The sequence below is a fragment of the Cebus imitator genome, unplaced genomic scaffold (genome assembly GCF_001604975.1).
Source record: "Cebus imitator isolate Cc_AM_T3 unplaced genomic scaffold, Cebus_imitator-1.0 Scaffold175, whole genome shotgun sequence".
In the NCBI taxonomy this organism is placed as follows: Eukaryota; Metazoa; Chordata; class Mammalia; order Primates; family Cebidae; genus Cebus; species Cebus imitator.
The window spans coordinates 3,389,938-3,403,622 of record NW_016107490.1 but is presented as its reverse complement, the minus strand read 5'-3'; positions in this window follow the sequence as shown (position 1 = coordinate 3,403,622).

Sequence of the window (13,685 nt, the reverse complement as noted above, 5' to 3'; positions counted from 1 at the left end):
GGTCATTTTGCATGTCTGTATGATAAGTCCCTAGAAGTTCAATTTCTCAGCCAAATTGTTTCTCCATTTAAGATACTTACCTATTGTCTAATTGTTCTTTATAGAGATTATATCAATTGCCTCTCCTATTAAGTAAAATATAACAGTGCCTGGTTTCCCATACTTTTGTAACACAGTATATGACCAAATCTGTTTATCTTTGTACATTTTATAGGCAAAAATATATATTTCAGCATGGCAATGTGATTATAATTTGCATTTTCTTATGAATGGGTTTGATTTGTAGGGGATACTCCTGGATAGGGAAAGGAAAGGCAAGAATAAGTTTAGAAATTTCAATTTGAGTTAGATTCAATGTCCTTTTAAAAAGTTATCTTTAAAATACTAGCCCCTCTTCTTCCAAAACACATTGGACATTAAAGAGTTTCTCAGTAGTAACAAGTGATAATACTCATGAGAAATAGTACAATTTTACTATACAGCTCTGTTACTATTATTATTGAGATGGAGTCTGGCTCTGTCACCCAGGCTGGAGTGCAATGGCACCATCTCGGCTTACTGCAACCTCCACCTCCCAGGTTCAAGCGATTTTCCTGTCTCAGCCTCCCGAGTAGCTGGGATTACAGGCATATGCCACCATACCCGGTTAATTTTTGTATTTTTTGTAGCAATGGGGTTTTGCCATGTTGGCCAGACTGATCTTGAACTCTTGACCTCAAATGATCCACCTGCCTCAGCCTCCCAAAGTGCTGGGATTACAGGCGGGAGCCACCGTGCGCAGCATTACAGCTCTATTATTTTAGTGGAAAGCAAAGAGTAGAGTTCAAACTAAAGTGGCTAAATCTGCTTTTATTCCAGTTTACAGTAGAAATATACTATATATATTTGGATTGAATGAGAAAAATCTTGTATAAATATCTGGTTTACTGCAATTAAACATTTTTAGAACAATTTTGGATTGTATTAGTCTGAAAAACAAGGCATAGATACTAGAAAAAAATTTCTAGACTATCTCTGAATAATCATTAATAACAAAATATGAAATCTATCTCCATCCCAGGTGTCCTGTGTAGATCAAAGTTATCTAACACAAGTTTAGGGTTAAGTATCATAATCTGTTATTGTTAGAGATGGCCGGATTCTCTCACGTTTTTAGTTCTTTCATTCTTAGAAAAAGATTTACAATTTGACTGGAAAGTAATTGATAATCAAAATATGTCATTAGGTATAGCTGGCAAAATTAATGGTTCAATTTATAACTGAGGTATCTGCATATGACTTGTATATTTTATTGTTTCCTAGTTGAAGATTATTTGGTTTAGTAGAAATTTTTTAACATTTCAACTTTCATTCTCTAAACTCTGTCTTCTTCCTAGAACTCTGTTCTATTCCATGAGAATAGAATAGAAAGAACTCTGTTCTTTCCCTCCTGGGAAAGCTCTTTTCAAAAGTAAGTGCATATCCGGGCCATATAGTTGGTGTTTATAGTGGTGTTACATGTGTTAAAGACATTCAGGCCTGGTGCAGTGGCTCACGCCTGTAATCCTAGCACTTTGGGAGGCCGAGGCAGGTGGATTGCCTGAGCTCAGGAGTTTGTGACCAGTCTTGGCAACATGGCGAAACCCTGTCTCTGCTAAAAATACAAAAAAATTAGCTGGGCGTGGTGGTGCATTTCTGTAATCCCAGTTACTCAGGAGGCTGAGGCATGAGAATTGCTTGAACCTGGGAGGCTGTGAAGGTTGCAGCGAGCCAAGATCGTGCCACTGCACTCCAGCTTGGGCAGTAGAGCAAGACTCTGTCTCAAAAACAAAAACAAAAAAACCAAAAAGACATTCAGAGATACTGTTAATGGATCTGTGCGAAGTTGATAAGTCCTCTGGTAAGTATAAGAGATCAGAGATAAGTTCACCTGAATGGAAGTCACACATGAATACTTAGCCATCATACAAACCTATCTGTTTTGCCTTTGAAATCAAAATTCCTTTTGACTGTGGTTAAGTGGGTATATTAGCCTGTTCTTGCATTGCTGTAAGAAACTACCTGAGACTGGATAATCTATGAAGAAAAGAGGTTTAATTGGCTCAGTTTCACATGGGTTTGGGAGGCCTCAGGAAATTTAGAAACTTACAATCATGACAGAAGGCAAAGGGGAAGCAGGCACATCTTCACATGGTGGAACAGGAGAGAGTGTGAATGAAGGGGGAAGTGCTACACACTTTTAAACAACCAGACCCCGTGACAACTCACTATCATGAGAACAGCAAGGGGGAAATCCACCCCCATGATCCAATCATCTTCCATTAGGCCCCTCCTCCAACATTGAGGATTACCATTGAAGATGTACAATTGAGATTTGGGTGAGGACACAGAGGCAAACCATATCAATGACTTCCTCATCCTAACACTGAGCTACCTCTTGTTAGGAGAGTCAAGAATTGCGAAGGTTTGAGATTTTATTCTACTTTCAAGATAAGAAGATAGTCTGCCACTGTTTCCTGGATGTCGGAAGAAGACATGAATCTCCTGAGCCCAAAACAAAGAACTTTATACTCATGGTAAGTAGGCTGCATAATCTTCATGTTTCCACCTGTTCCTCCTGCCCCCAAGTTCCACGGTGATAATGTGGATGCAGGCCCAGTGAATGTTGTGCACAGTGGGTTTGTGGCACAGCTGAGGAACCGTGAGCTTAGGAAACCAACAGTCTTCTTATAAGGGGGTTGCTTGCAAACCTGCCCAAACTTTGCCCTGGAGAGCAACATTATCTCTATTATCCTGGACAGGAAACAAATCTGCCCTCCATCCTGGAGGAAGACACTATCTTCTAAGGCCATTCACTTGAGCAGATAACCTAGAGTAAATAAAATCTATTACAGATGTGCAGAAACACAAGGGACTAATGGAGTCTGCCAACAAGACGTAGGAATACTTGCCTGACCTGTTGCAGATACCAGTTCCTATTCCCTCTTCTGTATTATGTTTTCTATGGTTCTCCATCCTAAGTATCATCTTCTGCCAGTGGGTAATTCCAACATAGGTAAATAATTCATTGGAAGTACTGGATTATGAGCACGGGATACAGAGAACTGTACTAACTCTCTGCATAAGTCTCAGGTAGAATTATCAGAATAGAATAAAGGAGGCCAGGCATAGTGGCTCACGCCCATAATCCCAGCACTTTGGGAGGCTGAGGCGGGTGGATCACTTCAGGTCAGGAGTTCGGGACTAGCCTGGCCAACATGGTGAAACCCCATTTCTACCAAAAATACAAAAATTAGCTGGATGTAGTGGTGCATGCCTGTAATCCCAGCTACTTGGGAGGCTGAGGCAGGAGAATCACTTGAACCTGGGAGGTGGATGCTGCAGTGAGCAGAGATGTTGACACTCCACTCCAGACTGGGTGACAGAGCGAGATTTTGTCTCAAAGAATAAATGAGAGAGCCCTGAGTTTCTAACTTGACTTCTCAGGGAAGCTTCAAATGTCCATACATCTTCTTGGATTTTTAAGTGATATCCAAGCAGGTGAGACAAAGATTCTCTGGGATCTAATAGGGCAATGAAGGCAGATATTTTAATGAAGGTGAGAAATTGTGGGCTTGGACGCAGGTGGCACTTTCTGATAGTCATTGATGAGCTTAAGAATCTCAAAGAGATTCAGGAAGTTTAAAAGACCTTGTAGAAAAAATGGGTTTTCAGGGACAGAATTATGGTGTCCATAAGAAAACACATCACATACACCAACCCCTCGAAACAGCTAACCTTGGCCTAAGGATGCAAAACAGACTTTCTTGGAATTCTCAGTAAATCCCTAAGGTAATAGGGTACGCTGCACACAGTGAATATTTAAAGAAAGGATCTCTTTGGAGCTTCTGCCAATAAAATATTCTCTAAGTCAAGGAGTAGTCTCACCTCTCAGCTTCTTAACAATCAAAGTGCTGGTCAGGGTAGCAGGCTTTGGGCATCCTCAGTGTTAGGAAAAGACCAGTCCTTGTGTATCCTCTAGGAAAGTGCTCTTTTCTAATGCTTTAAAAAATTAATTTCCCCCAGTCTTGATCAGGGGACTATAATTTTTAAAAATTCTACACTTCACTTTAAAACTACTTACTCTGCCAATCTAGATGAAAATGGTGACTGTCTTCTACTGAAGAATGGAAGGCTTCTTACAGCTGTGTTAAGAACAGGCAAGGATTTGTCTGTTTCTTTGTTCTTTTGCAACAAATTAGAAAGAAATTGTTAACAATAACATGTAAAAATATTAGAGAAAATGTTGAAAGGAGAAAATAGCCACCCATAATCATACGCTATGCCTGAGCATAGCAATTACTCTTTTTGTTTTTGAATGTCGCCTATTGGTTGTTACTTAAATATGTACATATTTTGGGCATAGTTGCAAGATATATTTTTGGCAAGTATCAAGTCAATTTATGTATATCTCATGCTAGGTCTTTAAGAAATGGTTTTTTTTTCTTTTTCTTCTTCCTTCCTTCCTTCCTCTTTCCTTCTTTCCTTCTTTCTTTCTTTCTTTTTCTTTTTCTTTTTCTTTTTTTTTTGAGGCAGGGTTTCACTCTTGTTGCCTGGAGTGCAAAGGCATGATCTTGGCTTATGGCAACCTCTGCCTTCCAGGTTCAAGTGATTCCCTTGCCTCAGCCTCCCAAGTAGTTGGGATTACAGGCATGCCCTGCCATGTCTGGCTAATTTTGTATTTTTAGTAGAGATGGGGTTTCTCCATGTTGGTGAGGCTGGTCTCGAACTCCCAACCTCAGGTGATCTACCTGCCTCGGCCTCCCAATGTGCTGAGATTACAGGCATGAGCCACCACACCCGGCATTTTTTTTTTCTTTTAAAAGTCGTCATATGCTGATAATGTGTTTTAAAAGCCGTGACTTTTCTTAACTATCATCTTACTTCATTAGAGGGAATATATTTTCTTCTGGTCATAGACACTTAGACCCATCGCTTTTTGGGGTCATTCCTAGTTTTGATAGAGAAAGACCATTATCATCCCCCCTTTATCTAGTGTGACATATAAACATGCATTCAGGTAACCAAAAAGTCATAATCGTCTATTAAAGTATAGGTTAAACAGAAAAGGGGCTAAAATAACAGCCCATTTTCTGCTGCTTGAGATTGTGATCTTATCTGTCGTAAGATAATGTTTGCCCACGAACGTTATCAAGAGGTATCAAAACACTTCTCAAAAGTGTTGATAGCTGGGGAGCCTGTGCTTGGTTAAATCTTCTGGACCTTAGCTGATACCTCTCTATGGGAGTAATCAGTGAAAGCTTCAGGCTGTCATATTACTTGCGGCTTTTCATTTTCATCTTTATTTATTTATTTATTTTTTTTGAGATAGAGTCTCCCTCTGTCAGCCATGTTGGAGTATAGTGGCATGATCACAGCTCACTGCAGCCTTGACTTCTCAGGCTCAAGTGATCCTCCCACCTCAGCTTCCCGAGTAGCTGGGGCTCCCGGTGTGTGCCACTACACCCGGATAATTTTTGTATTTTTTGTAGAGATGGGGTTTTGCCATGTTGTTCAGGCTGGTCTTGAACTCCTGGACTCAAGCAATCTGCCCCGTTGCAAAGTGGGGTTATAGGCATGAGTCACTGAGGCCAGCCACACTTGTGGTTTTTTAATCTGTAAGGTTAAAAAAGGCATAAAGGGCCAGGCATCATGGTTCATGCCTGTAATCCCAGCACTTTGGGAGGCCAAGGCAGGCAGATCACTTGAGATCAGGAGTTCCAGACCAGCCTACTGTAGATGGTGAAACACTGTCTCTACCAAAAATACAAAAATTAGCTGGGCGTGGTGGTGCACACCTGTAATTCCAGCTACTCAGGAGGCTGAGGCAGGAGAATCACTTGAACCTGAGAGGCAGAGGTTGCAGTGAGCCTAGATCGTGCCACTGTACTCAAGCTTGGGCAACAGAGGGAGACCCTAACACAAATAAAATAAAATAAGCATAAGGGTAAGCAATGATAGATGCGGTCGAGAGGAGTTTTAGGAAAGTCTTCACTTGGTGGTGGTCCATTTTACCTACCCGAGACCCTTGGCAATGACTCGAGTCTCTGGCTCAGGAGAGCTCTGAAAACATCACCTAGGCAAATGCATTGTTGGATGGGAAGGCTGTCATGGCAGATTGCCATTTCCATTTGTGTTCACCCAAAACTTGTTTTCTCATTTCCCTGGGCACACAGCTGGTCAAGATTTGCCAGATTTCTTTTCTTTTTTAGACCAAGTCTTGCTTTGTTGCCCAGGCTGGAGTGCAGTGGCACAATCTTGGCTCAGCCTCCCAAGTAGCTCGGATTATAGGCGCCTGCTACCACGCCCACCTTTTTGTATTTTTAGTAGAGATGGGATTTCACCATATTGGCCAGGCTGGTCTCAAACTCCTGACCTTGGGTGATCTGCCCACCTTGGCCTTCCAGAGTGCTGGGATTACAGGCATGAGCCACTGTGCCCAGACAAGTTTTGTATTTTTTTTTTTTTTTTTTTTTTTTTTTTTAGCAGAGATGGGATTTCACTACGTTGCCCAGGCTGGTCTTGAACTCCTGACCTCAAGTGATTGGCCCGCCTTGGCATCTCAAAGTGCTGGGATTACAGGTGTGAGCCACCACACCTGGCTGAGATTAGCCAGCTTTCTTTGCAGCCAGGCCCTTTTGTGTCTGGCTTATTTCACTTAGCATAATTGTTCTAAAGTTTATTCCTATTGTAGCATGTAGCAGAATTTCTTTCCTGTTTACGATTAAATAATATGGCCATGTGACTGAGTTCTGGCCAATGGGATGTGAACTCATGTGATGTGTGCCTCTTCCAGGCCTGGACCATAATAACGTTTTACAGGTGAGCCTCCATGTTCTTCCTCTTTCCTGCTTGATGCAGAAGGGGGTGACATCCTTAGAAGCTCTGACTTTCCTGGAAGGGGAAGCCATAAGATGGAAACCTGTTAGGAGAGAGCCATCCTCTGATTAGGAACACCTATTTTGCACTTTAGCAAGAATTAGATTTCCATTGTGTTAGGCAAATGAGACTTTAGGGTTGTATCCATAACAGCTGCTCATGTTACCCTAATTAATCTAATTATAAAATGAAAGTTATTTGATTTGTATAATCACACACACACAGAGATTGTTTTTGTTCCTCTGTAAACCTATGACGGTGGCAGAGAGGATACTAGCTAAAAATATTTTGAAGTTAAAACACAGCTGGGGACTGAGATACTGCTCAGAGAAGAAAAGTGTCTGTAAGATAACAAGAAGCAGCACAAAGTAATGCCTAAGCAAGAGGAGCTGGGGTCAGACTGTCTGGGTTTGAATCCTGGCTCTGTCACTTGTAATCTGCAACCTTGGACAGTTGAACTTTTTTTGCTTCCATTTCCTCGTCTATAAGATGGAAATAATAACAATAATATGTATCTTATAAGAATCTTGTAAGATTCAAATGAGGTAATATGTGTTAAATGCTTACAGCAGTACCTGACAAAGGAAGCACTCCATAAATGTTAATTAATTATTATTACCAAGTAAAAACCTTGTGTCAAGCAGGGAGGGGCCCAGAGTCTAGAGGAGGTGGGGGCGTGGGGGGTGTGGGGAGGAGAAGCTGCTGCTTCTCCTGGCTAGCACCACCTCTCATCAATGTGATTCCCAACTAGGCAGGTTAAATCTTGTAGCAAGACGCCTCCAAACGGAAGAGCACCTTAAGCTTCTGGAAAGAATATCCCTGCTTCCTGATCATCTGCCATAGGCATCTCCTGCCTCCTGTGGGTGCTCCTGCCTTGGTCAGCACTAAATGGAAGTTTGCTCATATTTCCTCCTCTTTCTCTACAGATCCCTTCTGTTCTCCATGTCTTCAAGATGGAGAAGCAAAGCAGATATTTAGGGAGCCACAGACCTCTGTCATTTATTTATTTGAGATGGAGTTTCACTCTTGTTGCCCAGGCTGGAGTGCAACAGCACAATCTCAGCTCACTGCAACCTCTGCCTCCCGGATTCAAGTGGTTCTCCTGCCTCAGCCACGTGAGGAGCTGGAATTACAGGCACCTGCCACCAGTCCCAGCTAATTTTTTTTGTATGTTCAGCAGAGACAGGGTTTTACCATGTTGGTCAGTCTGGTCTTGTACTCCTGATGTCAAGTGATCCACCTGCCTTGACCTCCCAAAATGCTGGGATTACAGGCATGAGCCACTGTACCTAGCCTGTCATTGTTTATTATTGGTTTTACCTCTAGTTAGCCTCAGGTAAAATGAACTGCCTTCAAGACAACTTCAGTAGTAAGCTAGAATCCTATTTAAAGTCAGTAACGTATGGAATCTTTATACAAAATGTAGGATTGAGAGACCCAGAGTAACAATTAGTTAGGTAGAAAATAGGCATAAGTATTTAAAAATTTGTATTTTTTATTGTCATAATACATAACAAACGTTTACTACTGTAACCATTTTGAGTGTACGTTATACACATTCACCATGTTGTGCAGCCACCAGCACGGTCTATTCCAGAACGTGTTCATCATTGCAAACAGAAACTCCACACCCATTCAGCAGTTCCCCATTCCTCCTTTCTCCCAGCCCCAGTCACCTCTAGTCTACTTTCTGACTCTATGTATTTGCTTATTCTTGGTGCCTTGTATAATTGGAATAATGCGGTATTTGTCCTTTGTGTCTGGCTTATTTCACTTAGCATAATTGTTTCTAAAATTTATCTCTATTGTAGCATGTAGCAGAATTTCTTTCCTGTTTGTGGTTAAATAATATTCCATCATAGGTGTATACCACATTTTGTTTATCCATTCATCTATATGGGGTGTTTCCACCTTTTGGCTATTGTGAATAATGCTGCAATGAATATTGGTGAATAAGTACTTGTTTGAGTCCCTGCTTTCCAATCCTAAGTATATTCTTCGGGATATATATTTCCAGGGATATATATCCTGGGGAATATACTTAGGATTGGAAATGCTGATAATTCATGTTTTTATTTTTTATTTTTTAGGGATGGAGTCTGACTCTGTGGCCCCGGCTGGAGTGCAGTGGTGCAATCTCTGCTCACTGCAACCTCCTCCTCCCAGGTTCAAGCAATTCCCCTGTCTCAGTCTTTTGAGTAGCTGGGATTATAAGTGTGTGCCACCCTGTCTAGCTAATTTTTGTATTTTTAGTAGAGACAAGGTTTCACCATATTGGCCAGGCTGGTCTTGAACTCCTGACCTCAAGTGATCCACCTGTCTTGGCCTCCCAAAGTGCTGGGGTTACAGGTGTGAGCCACCACACCTGGCTGGTTCATGTTTTTAAACANGAACTGTGTCACACAGTGTGTTCTTACTGCAAGGGAATGTGGTGGGCTAAGAAAATGAGGTTTTATTTTTTTTTCCCCAGTCTTTTTTTTTTTCCTTTGAGATGAAGTCTTGCTCTGCTGCTCAGGCTGGAGTGCAATGGCATGGTCTCTGTCCACTGCAACCTCCGCCTCCCGGGTTCAAGTGATTCTCCTGCCTCAGTGTCCAAGTAGCTGAGACTACAGGCATGTGCCACCACACCCAGCTAATTATTGTATTTTTAGTAGAGATGGGGTTTCACTATGTTTGCCAGGCTGGTCTCAAACTCCTGACCTTGTGATCACCTGCCTTGGCCTCCCAACATGCTGGGATTACAGGTGTGGGCCACCGCACCTGGCCTCTCCAGTCTTTATAGTAGATAAAGGCAAGATAATATGGGCTGGAAAAAGGTGGTGAATGAGTCCATCTACAGTACCTGCCACAACTGACATCCTAGAGAATGAATTTAGAACTAAGATTCTATACTCCCCAGCAGGGAATATAGAATTCTTCCCGATAGTACCTATGTTGTTGGCATTCTATAAATTCAAATTCAATGACGTCCTTTTTTCCTGGATCTAATTTTGCATGATTTTATGACTTAAGGGAACTGCTTCATCTAGTTTCAGTGGGAATTTAGATAAATCTGCTTTTGATAGGTAATTACCCATGGTTTGGTTTATATAAAATAAGCTTTCCAACAGAAGGGGGGCACTCAACTGTAGATGAGGATAATTAAATGATAATTAAAATGGGGGTGGTTTAGCAATAACAACACAAATGGGGGAGGGGCAAGATGGCATACTGTAAAGGAAACCATTTCTGTTGGAATACTCAGAATTAAATACATCTAGTTCTGTTTAAAGATTGCTATTCAAAAATGATTGTTCAATTACTCTAGTATTTGCTGTCTAACTTACCCAAAGACATTTATTTATCACCATAAGCTTGGGAATAGGATCTAGCCATTGCATCTGTAGACTCCAGAAATTCAGAAAGAAGATTCAGCCTTATCTTTGATATAATTTTTTTTTTTTTTCCAGAGATAGAGTTCCTCTCTGTTGCCCAAGCTGGAGAGTGTAATGGTGAGCTCTTGGCTCACTGCACCTCTGCCTCCCGGATTCAAGTGACTCTCCTGCCTCAGCCTCCCAGTAGTTGGCACCCGCCATCATGCCTGGCTAATTTTTGTAGTTTTAGTAGATGGGGTTTCACCATGTTTGCCAAATTGATCTTGAACTCCTGACCTCACATGATTTGCCTGCCTTGGCCCCCCAAAGTGCTAGGATTAAAGGTGTGAGCCACAGCACTCAGCCTGATATAAATTTTAAATGCTCCATTACTTTTTATTTTTTTTGAGACAGAGTCTTGCTTTGTTGCCTGGGCTGGAGTGCAATGGCATGATCTTGGCTCACTGCAACCTCTGCCTCCCAGGTTCAAGCGATTCTTCTGCCTCAGCCTCCCAAGTGGCTGGGATTACAGGCACCCACCACCCTGCCCAGCTATTTTTTTATTTTTTAATTTTTAGTAGAGACAGGGTTTCACCATGTTGGTCAGGCTGGTATTGAACTCCTGACCTTGTGATCTGCCTGCCTCAGCCTCCTAAAGTACTGGGATTACAGGCATAAGCCACCAAGTCTGGCTTAAATCCTCCATTATTAAGAAGAAAATCACCTGGGTAACAGGCTTATCAGTAATGGATTCAAGAATGGAATGAAGGACGGAAACAGCAAAGCATGCATTAGGCATTTTGTATGTGCCTGTCACCTATATAGCCAAAGAAAGAGAAGAATGAGGGTATTAGCTAGGATTCAATCTCTGATGAAGGTAACAGAGCCCCAAAGTAACAGTGTGCTGAACAAGATGGAAGCTTATTTCTGTCTCGTGAAGCTGGCCCAGGGCAGGTATAGTGGCTCTGTCCACAAGATCATACAGAGACCTTGGCCTTTTCTTCCCTGTTTCTTTGCCATTCCAAGCAGAAGGGTAGAAGCAAGGGAATCCCATCCCTTACTCTAAAGGGTATGACCAGAAATCACACCCCATTGTGCTCAGGATTTAGACTTATGGCCATACCTAGCTACAAGTGAGTCTGGTTTTTATTTTGGATACCCATGTGTCCAGCTAAGAATTAGGGGTGCTATTATTTAAAAAGAAGAGAATAAATTTTGAGATGCTGTTGTAGGCTCTTTGTGTTGCTATAACAAAGTATCTGAGACTGGGTAATTTATAAAGAACAGAAATTTATTTCTCACAGTTCTCACAGCTGGGAAGTTAAAGATCAAGGTACCAGCAGGTTTGGTTGTCTGGTGAAGGCTGCTCTTTGCTTCCAAGATGGCACCTTATTGCTGCATGCTATGGAGGGGAGGAATGCTGTGTGAGGCTTCCTTTATAAAGGCCTTAACCCCATTCATGAAGAAGATGCTTTCATGGCCTACCCACCTCTTAAAGGACCCACCTATTAATACTATCAATTGGCTATTGTATTAGTCCATTCTCACACTGCTATAAAGTACTACCTGAGCCTGGGTAATTTATAAAGAAAAGAGGTTTAATTGGCTTACAGTTCTGCAGGCTGTACAGGAAGCATGGCTGGGGAGACCTCAGGAAACTTACAATCACGGTGGAAGGGCAAAGGGAAGCAAGCACGTCTTCAGGTGGCAACAGGAGAGAGAGCAAAGGGGGACACGCGATACACTTTTAAACAACCAGGTCTTGTGGGAATGCACTCATAATCATGAGAACAGCAAGGGGGAAATCCACCCCTCTGATTCAATTGTCTCCCACCAGGTTCTCCCCAACATGGGGAATTACAATTTGACATGAGATTTGAGTGGGGACACAGAATCAAACCATATCAACCATTACATTTCAACAGCTACATTTTGGAGGGGACACAGTCAAACTATAGCAGATACAGTGAAACATCTTTTGCCACAATGAAACTGTTGCTTTTATAGAAAACAGAACAGTTATTTTAAAGCAAATTTGGAAAACTCGAAGCCAGGGGGCTCTCAGGTTTGTGGAGAAACAAATCTCTCTCATCCTCTTGCCATGTTAATAACCCATGACCCCTTATGAGTTTTGGGGCTTTTAAGTGGACACTCAGAGCCAGTTGTTGCCGGTTATTGCTCTGCATTAGCCCCTTGCCAAGCAAGCCAGGCCCTGGGGAATTCTGCTACCACAGAGGACACTCAGCGAACAGTGCTCTCTCTCTGACTGCTTGAGGTATTACAGACTGGATTAATTCTCTACGACTGCCCGTTATTTCCTGTGAAGAGGATGGTGGTTACACCTTTCCCCCTGTAAACTTTATCTGCAACCTCTTCTCTTTCTAATCTCATGCACAAAAATTTGAAAACAAGTGAGTAGAAAAACTAGGACACAGCCATGGTGTTGTGGGAGGCACTACAGGGAGAGGAGTCAATAGGTTGGTTGGAGACAGAAAGTTTCTATGAGGCTTCTGGGTGGCCTATGGAGAGAGAGGTGGATGTTAGGGAGAAAGAGAACCAAGAGCCTGGGCGCAGTGGCTCACACCTGTAATCCCAGCACTTTGGGAGGCCAAGGTGGGTGGATCACAAGGTCAGTAGTTCGAGAACAGCCTGACCAACATGGTGAAACCCCATCTCTACTAAAAATAAAAAAACTAGCTGGCCTTGGTGGCACGCACCTATAATCCCAGCTACTCAGGAGGCTGAGGTAGAAGAATCACTTGAACCCGGAAGGCGGAGGCTGCAGTGAGCTGAGATCATGCCACTGCACTCCAGCCTGGGTGACAGAGCGAGACTCTGTCTCTCAAAAAAAAAACAAGAGAGGGGAAGAAAATGGATAATGAGGGTGGATGTGGTGGCTCATGTGTGTAATCTCAGTACTTTGGGAGGCTGAGGCAGGTGGATCACCAGAGGTTAAGAGTTTGAGGCCAGCCTGGTGAAACCCCACCTCTACTAAAAATGTAAAATTAGCCAGGCATGATGGTGCATGCCTGTAATCCCAGCTACTGAGAAGGCTGGGACAGGAGTATTGCTTGAACCTGGGAGGAGGAGGTTACAGTGAGCTGAGATTGCACCACTGCACTCCAGCCTGGGAAACAGCAAGACCTGTCTTAAAAAGGAGAGAAAATGGATAATGAGCATGAACAAAGGAAATAGATTTCCTTTCTAATGAAAGTGAGGTAGGTCTGGGGAAGCTCTCAATCTCACATATCAGAGGTTGAGGCAGGCATACATCTGAGGTGGCAGAGGCTACTAACCTAACATAAAGTGGACCCACAGAAAGGTCGTAAGTGAGGCAATGCTAGGGAATTACAGTAGGACCAAGTATGTCACAGTGTGGAGGAAATCCCAGTGGAAATCCCCCAAATGTTCAGTCTCTTGACATGCTCCAGCATT